This window comes from Triticum dicoccoides, chromosome 2A, assembly GCF_002162155.2.
Source record: "Triticum dicoccoides isolate Atlit2015 ecotype Zavitan chromosome 2A, WEW_v2.0, whole genome shotgun sequence".
Lineage (NCBI taxonomy): Eukaryota > Viridiplantae > Streptophyta > Magnoliopsida > Poales > Poaceae > Triticum > Triticum dicoccoides.
In genome coordinates this window covers 471,404,191-471,411,413 of record NC_041382.1, presented here as the reverse complement: position 1 = coordinate 471,411,413, position 7,223 = coordinate 471,404,191, and positions in this window count along the sequence as shown.

Below are 7,223 nucleotides of genomic sequence, written 5' to 3'. Positions count from 1 at the left end.
CATATCAAAGTTCGAGCACGTGCGTACACACCCTCCCATCGGCTTGAAGTGAGGGGGCTACGCATCGTGCGTTTTCGGTTTGCAAAGTAGGTGCCACGTCAAAGTTGTGCATTGGGTATTCAAACATGACATAACACACGGGCACATGCACGCGGTGGTTTTGTCCTATGACACTCACTCGCGCGTGCCTCTCTCTATGGGCCCACGAGGCCGCCATCGACCAGTTGAATGTACAACGAGAGAGAGGTTAATTTGACCAACAAGGATGGTTCTTTTTGGTTTGTGCTACGTATATGCACGGTAGGAGTATGTACATGTCAAAGAGGGGGCAACATGAATACTCTCTATATATGCGTGTCACAACCTCGCTCCATGTAGGGACTTTCCGGTTCCCAAGGCAGGTGCCACATCAAAGTTGTACATTATTTGTTATTCAAACATCACGCAATACCATGCATGCTGTGGTTGCCCTATAGGAACTCACTCGCGTGTGGCACTTCCATCCGTGGGCATGCGAGGTTGTCCTCCATCACTTTGACCCAACGAGAGAGAGGTTAATTTGACCATCAAGGAATGATTCTTTTTTTGGTTTGTGCTATATAGTAGAAGTACATATATACCACACATCAAATGGGGGCGTACATATAGCACATACCACACATCATGAACCTCGCGCTCTCTGCGGGGACTTTTTGGTTTCCTATATATGTGGTGCCACATCAAAGTTGTGCATTGCGTATTCAAACATCACACAACACCTCTTTGGGCCACATGTAGACGGTGGTACATAGTCCTATATAGGATGATCACCCGCGTGCGATGTACGCTTCGCTTCTGTGCTGGGCCCGCGAGTTCGTCGTCCATCACCGAGGGAGTCCTGGATTAGGGGGTCTCCGGACAGCCAGACTATATCCTTTGGCCGGACTGTTGGACTATGAAGATACAAGATTGAAGACTTCGTATTGTGTTTGGATGGGACTCTCCTTGGCGTGGAAGGCAAGCTAGGCAATACAGATATGTATATCTCCTCCTTTGTAACCGACCTTGTGTAACCCTAGCCCCCTCCGATGTCTATATAAACCGGAGGGTTTTAGTCTGTAGGACAACATACAATCATACCACAGGCTAGCTTCTAGGGTTTAGCCTCTCCGATCTCGTGGTAGATCAACTCTTGTACTACTCATATTATCAAGAATAATCAAGCAGGACGTAGGGTTTTACCTCCATCAAGAGGGCCCGAACCTGGGTAAAACATCGTGTCCCCTACCTCCTGCTACCATCCGCCTTAGACGCACAGTTCAGGACCCCCTACCCGAGATCCGCTGGTTTTGACACCGACATTGGTGCTTTCATTGAGAGTTCCTCTGTGTCATCACCGTTAGGCTTGATGGATCCTTCGATCATCGATAGCGATGCAGTCCAGGGTGAGACTTTTCTCCCCGGACAGATCTTTGTATTCGGCGGCTTCGCACTACAGGCCAACTCGCTTGGCCATCTGGAGCAGATCAAAAGTTACGCCCCTGGCCACAAGGTCAGGTTTGGAAGTTTAAACTACACGGCCGACATCCGCGGAGACTTGATCTTCGACGGATTCGAGCCCCTGCCGAGTGCGCCGCACGTTCACGATGAGCATGATTTAGCTCTACCATCGGACAATGTTCAGGAGACCGCACCGGCAACCGCTCCGACCCTCAATTTGGAGCCAATTGTGCCATCCATGGACGGGTGGATAGACCCCGCCACGAGGCCGTATTCTCAGCGGCGATCGAGCCGAGTATCGACCTTACCCTTCACGGGAGCCGTGACGCCGGACTGCCAGATTTTTCCCTAGCCACGGACTCTGAACCGCCTGCACCCGTGCCTATCGAATCCGGCTGGGCACCGATCATGGAGTTCACCTCCGCGGATATCTTTCAGCACTCGCCCTTCGGCGACATACTGAACTCATTAAGGTCTCTTTCCCTGTCAAGAGAGTCCTGGCTAAACTATGTTCGGCAGGATTGGGATGCGGATGACGAAGAAATTCGCCGCCCACCCACCACCCACTTAGTAGCCACTATCGACAATTTGACCGACATGCTCGACTTCGACTCCGAAGACATCGACGGTATGGACGACGATGCGGGAGACGAAGAGGAACCACTGCCCACAGGGCACTGAATAGCCACCTCATCATACGATATATACATGGTGGACACACCCAAAGAAGGCAATGGCGACGGGACGGCGGAGGATGACCCCTCCAAGAAGCAACCCAAGCGCCGACGTCAGTGGCGCCGCTCTAAGTCTCGCCAAAGCAAAAGCGGTGACACCGGCACAGGAGATAATAGCACTCCGGACAGTGTCGAAGATGACAACAATCCCCTCCAGCAAGATTTAGAGCAGGAGGATGGAGAAGCCAGCCCTCCCGAGAGAGCGGCAGATGGAGAGGCGGAGGACGATAATTACATGCCTCCCTCCGAAGACGAGGCAAGCCTCGGCGATGACGAATTCGTCATGCTGGAGGATCCCATCAAGCAAGAGCGCTTCAAGCGCCGGCTTATAGCCACGGCAAATAGCCTTAAGAAAAAGCAGCAACAGCTTCAAGCTGATCAAGATTTGCTAGCTGACAGATGGACTGAAGTCCTTGCGGCCGAGGAATATGAACTCAAACGCCCCTCCAAGAGTTACCCAAAGCACATGTTGCTACCCCGACTAGAGGAGGAAGCATTAAAACCTACATCTCCAACATATGATGCGGCTGATCGGCCACCTCGTGGCCGCGACAGAGAGGCGTTTCAGCCAAAAACTCAGCCCGCACCCCGACGCCACTCAAATAAAAATGACAAGGCACGGGGAAACATGCTAGACCTGCAAGACGTATTGGAGGACAAAGAAAAACATGCAAGATCGATCTACGGATCACGGGGTCACGCCACTACACGAGACGACAATCGTCACGCCGGATACAATAAAAGTAAATCCGGCCAGGCCGAACACAGCGAACAAGACTCATTCGAGCTACGCCGCGACATAGCCCACTACATAGGTGCCGCACACCCCATAGGCTTCACAGATGAAGTAATGGATCACCAAATCCCAGAGGGTTTCAAACCTGTAAATATCGAATCATACGACGGCACAAAAGATCCTGCGGTATGGATCGAGGACTTCCTCCTGCACATCCACATGGCCCGCGGTGACGATCTACACGCCATCAAATACCTCCCACTCAAACTCAAAGGACCAGCTCGACATTGGCTCAACAGTCTGCCAGCAGAATCCATTGGCTGTTGGGAAGATCTGGAAGCCGCATTCCTCGACAACTTCCAGGGCACTTATGTGCGACCACCAGATGCCGATGACTTGAGCCACATAATTCAGCAGCCAGAGGAATCGGCCAGGCAATTCTGGACACGGTTCCTGACAAAGAAAAATCAAATCGTTGACTGTCCGGATGCAGAGGACCTAGCAGCTTTTAAGCACAACATCCGCGACGAGTGGCTCGCCCGGCACCTTGGCCAAGAAAAGCCAAAATCTATGGTAGCCCTCACGACACTCATGACCCACTTTTGCGCGGGAGAAGACAGCTGGCTGGCTCGCAGCAATAATATATCAAAGAACCATGGTACTTCGGATACCAAGGATGGCAATGGCAGGTCACATCACAACAAACACAAGCGCCGCATCAACAACGACAATACCGAGGATACGAAAGTCAATGCCGGATTCAGAGGCTCTAAACCCGGTCAGCGGAAAAAGCCATTCAAAAGAAGCACTCCGGGCCCGTCCAGTTTGGACCGTATACTCGATCGCTCGTGTCAAATACACGACACCCCCGACAAGCCAGCCAACCACACCAACAGGGATTGTTGGGTGTTCAAGCAGGCCGGCAAGTTAAATGCCGAAAACAAAGATAAGGGGTCACATAGCGATGACGAGGAGGAGCCCCGGCAGCCAAATACCGGAGGGCAGAAGAGGTCCCCCCCACAAGTGCGGACGGTGAATATGATATACGCAACCCACATCCCCAAGAGGGAGCGGAAGCATGCGCTAAGGGACGTATATGCGTTGGAGCCAGTCGCCCCAAAGTTCAACCCATGGTCCTCCTATCCGATCACCTTTAATCGCAGGGACCAGCCCACTAGTATCCGTCATGGAGGATTTGCCGCACTGGTCCTAGACCCAATCATTGACGGATTTCACCTCACTCGAGTCCTTATGGATGGCGGCAACAGCCTGAACCTGCTTTATCAGGACACAGTGCGCAAAATGGGTATAGACCCCTCAAGGATCAAACCCACAAAAACGACCTTCAAAGGCGTCATACCAGGTGTAGAGGCCCATTGCATAGGCTCAGTCACACTGGAAGTGGTCTTCGGATCCCCGGATAACTTCTGAAGCAAGGAGTTAATCTTCGATATAGTCCCGTTCCATAGTGGCTATCATGCACTGCTCGGGCGAACCGCATTTGCAAGATTCAATGCGGTACCGCATTATGCATACCTCAAGCTCAAGATGCCAGGACCTCGGGGGGTCATCACAGTCAATGGAAACACAGAGCGCTCTCTCCGCATGGAGGAGCACACTGCGGCCCTTGCAGCAGAGGCACAAAGCAGCCTCTTAAGGCAATCCACCAGTTCAGCGATTAAGGACCCGTACACCTTCAAGCGCGCCCGGAGTAATCGACAACAAGACCACCTGGCATGTTCCGAGCTCGCATAGCAATGCGGCCCCCACCCCAGTCCTAGCCAAACGGCGAAATCCGTGCCACACGTACATAATTACGCATTGAAAATACCATGGGCACAGGTGGGGAGGGGGGCACGACTACGACACACCCCAAGACGCGGCTCAACCGCACTAGGGGTTTCCCGCTATGTTATCTTTCTTTCTTTCAGGACTTTAATCTCTGGAAGCCCCGTCCGACAGTATGATGCCCGGACACATGATACAACAACCAAGGAGGCAAAAAGCTATGCCGCATCAAGGAATTCTCAGGTGGTCTCTGATAACGAGTGAAAAACCTGCTTTAAATACCATTCCTCAGCTTGCCCTTGGAGGGGACATGTCAAATAGTACTACTTTTTTCTTATCACACTACTTGTATCATTCTGCTTTGACGCACCTTTTTGAACAAACAACGCATATCACTAGACTATTATCACATTCTCTATTCTTCCTTTATATATATATATGTTCATTCATGACATTCAGCACCCGTACACTCTGGTACGGCCAATACGCCAGGGGCTTAAGCATACCCCATAATATGGCGTGAGAAGTCCGAACACTTTCAACAGTGTGGCACCCCGAACTATAACATTATATGCATCAGCTCCGAATCATGTCTTGGGTCAATAGTTGGGTTTGCCCGGCTCCCATGTTTTGGTACCTTACGTTCCGCTATATCGGCTAAGGTAGCACTGGGAGAACTACTGCGATTGTGCCCCGGTTCAGCTGGGCTAAGCACCTCAGTAGAGAAAGCTAAAACTGACTGTCATGCTAAGGCGAGAGCTGGTCGCTGTTCGAGAGGTCTCGAGTCCCTAAAGACTTATGCCGCTTACAGCGAGGAGTGGACTTTGTCCGGCTTAAGGCGTGTATAGCGCCCCGAATTCAGCCTTCCGAATAGTAGGGGCTTCGCCAAAATTTAAAATTGTAGAATTCTATGGCTAAGTGAGAGTGATAAAGCATTATAGTCTGATTGCCTTGTTCGTTGTGCTGAACACCTCCCTCGAAGGACCCAATAATGGGAAAAAGAGTGCTCAGATTTATCCCGAACACCCCAGCACTCGTGGCATGGGGGCAGAAGCCGACGACTGGCCATCTCTCAGATTTGATAAACAACCGCACAGAAGGTAATATTTTAAATTCAAACAAGCGTTGCATAGCGCATATGAACAAATTTTCATAATACAGGATCACATGAGCAAGTTCATTCAAAAATTACATCTTTCGCACACTCGTCCGCCACAAGACGGGCACTCTTCAGGACACCCTCATAATACATTTCGGGGTGGCGATGCTCCTTGCCCTGTGGCGGACCCTCCTTCACCAGCTTCTCGGCGTTCATCTTGGCCCAGTGCACCTTCACACGAGCAAAGGCCCGACGTGCACCTTCTATGCAGACGGACCGCTTGATGACTTCCAGCCGTGGACAGGCATCCACAAGCCGCCTCACCAGGCCGAAGTAGCTGTTGGGAAGGGAGTCGCCAGGCCACAGCCGGACTATAAGGCCCCTCATGGCCTGTTCGGCCGCCTTGTGCAGCTCGACCAGTTGCTTCAGCTGGTCGCTCATAGGCATCGGGTGTTCGGTCCCAGTATACTGAGACCAGAACAACTTCTCCGTCGAGCTTCCCTCCTTGGCCTGGTAAAATTTTGCGGCATCCGACACGATGCGGGGCAAATCTGCGAATGCTCCTGGAGAGCTCCGGACTCGGGTAAGTAACAAGTAATTTACTTTCACATGCTTGCTTTGCATATTGAATGCCTTACCTGCCGCTATCTTCCTCATCGCCTCAATTTCCTGGAGGGCCTTTTGGGCTTCAGCCTTGGCATTCTTTGTGCTCTCGAGGGCCGCGGCAAGCTCGGACTCTCGCGTCTTCGAGTCAAGCTCCAAAGCCTCGTGCTTCTTCACGAGAGCCTGGAGCTCTCGCTGCACCTCGCCCACCCGTGCCTCTTGCTTTTCCCACTCGGTGCGCTCCTTGGCCGCTTTGTTTTCGGCCTCGGACATCGCTTGCTTCACGGTTGCCACTTCAGCCATGGCCCCTGGCACATTCATGATGATCCTGTCATTTCGCAACCACATTTTCTTTTATATATAGACAAGGTATTACTTACCTTTGTTCTCCTCGAGCTGCCTCTTGGCAAGGTTGAGCTCTTTCTCGGTCCCCTCGAGGTCCCGCTTCAGTGCGGCGACCTCCGCAGTCAGTGCGGCAGAGGTCAGCAGCGAAGCCTGCATACGAATATAGACATACTTATTTTAGACTCCTGCAGATATTATTTGATCCTCTATTCGGCTTTTCTTTGTGAACACCAAACAGAGCATCAGGGGCTACTGTCTATGCGGTAATATTTTCCTATATTTTAAATACTTACCTCAAAGCCTATTAGAAGGCTGGCACAGGCTTCAGTCAGTTCGCTCTTGGCGGACTGAACCTTCTTGATCACCTCACTCATAATAGTGCGGTGCTCTTCGTCGATGGGAGCGCCGCGAAGCGCTCCCAGCAGGTTGTCCGGTGCCT